Below are 1,655 nucleotides of genomic sequence, written 5' to 3'. Positions count from 1 at the left end.
TGCATCAATTGTCGGTGTTTCAAGTAAACACCAATGAGTAAATTTGTATTATTGCGTGTCTAGCTTGGATGGTGTGCTAAGAGGACACGAGGGTTATAGTAGTTTGGGCAGAATGTACCTACGTCTAGTTCGTTGCTGCTGCTTGTGTTACTAGCATTGAAAAGTTTGTAGTAGGGGTTACAAATGGGCGAGAGAGGGACATGTCCCAAGTTTCTGATGGAAAGAACGAATGGGTGCGCAGAGCTTCGTCGCTGCTTGGCTGTGTGTTTGAGGTTCGATGCTAGTGGTTCTGATCTAATCTAATGTGGTATGATCAGTTCTTGTGTGATGCGATCTGATGCGATCCCTCTTAGTGGGGTGCCCTGCTTTCCCTTTTATAGGCCAAGGGAAAGCACGTGTTACAACTAGAGAAAAGAGAAGAACAAGGGGGAGAGGAAGTCCTTTAGGGTCATTAGACCTTTCCTTTCCTTTGTGCGGGCCCCACTGACATGGCTAGTGGTGACAAGGATAGCCCCATGTCGGGCACCTATCCGCCTAATGATGCCATGCCTTGGCATTGTCAGTGGGTCATGATGTCCCATCCCACCATGGCAGACGGCATGGTGACCCAGCATGCCGATCAGCGACCATACAGGGAGTAGGCAGCATAGTGACCACATGTCTGTCACTATGGGTGATGTGAGTCCCCTAGAATGTCATATCATGGGGACAGGTCATGTTGAGATGTGACCACTCCCTGCACGATGCTAGAAGTTTGACCTTGGGTTGTACTTTCTAGCCCATAGTGGTTGGCGGCGACATGTGCATCCATCAGTAGCTATGCCTAAGGGATCAGACGAGGTGGAGCTAGCCCTCAAACTTCAAGCAAGGTGGAGCCAGCCTATAGTCATCGGGAGAGATGGAGCCAGCCATCAGACATCAGGCGAGGCAGAGTTAGCCTATAGATGTCAGGTGAGGTGAAGCCAGCCCTTGGACATTGGGTGAGGTGGAGCCCGCCCTTAGACATCAGGCAATACAGAGCCAACCCTTAGACGTTGGACATCGGGCGAGGCGGATCCCGCCCTTAGGGTTCGAGCGAGGTGGAGCCTGCCCTCAGACGTTGGGCGAGGCGAAACCAGCCCTTAGACATCGGGCGAGGCAAAGCTTGCCCTCAGATGTCGAGTGAGGCAGAGCCCACCATCAGACATTAGGCAAGGTGGAGCCCGCCCTTGGAGGTCGTGCAAGGCGGAGCCAGCGGCCTTGATATCGGTTGGAGCTGTAGTCGCACCCTTGACTGCCTGGATGGATTAATGTATGACAACAATTAGCCCCTCCTCTTAGAGTACCCTAGTATTGGTCCCCGATAGTTACCCATGACAAGAACTACAACTTTTATTTAGGTCACATAGCCATGCAAACAGTCTAAGCTACTGCTCAACTTTTGTCAAACTAGTATCATGAAAATGGCATTTCAAATGAAACCAACACTTAGAAGCAAAATTGGTCTGTCATGAATACAAACATTGTTCCATTTACCATCCTAGATGTGTCTAAGGTGTTTTCATGACCTCCCAACCATCTCATACATTGGTCATACATGACAGCAAGCATAAACATTCATATAAAATCAAATTTTGATGTGATAATGTATAAGAATGAGATGAAATTTCATACGC

The sequence above is a fragment of the Miscanthus floridulus genome, chromosome 16 (assembly GCF_019320115.1).
Source record: "Miscanthus floridulus cultivar M001 chromosome 16, ASM1932011v1, whole genome shotgun sequence".
Lineage (NCBI taxonomy): Eukaryota > Viridiplantae > Streptophyta > Magnoliopsida > Poales > Poaceae > Miscanthus > Miscanthus floridulus.
Note: the sequence above shows the minus strand (reverse complement) of the source record.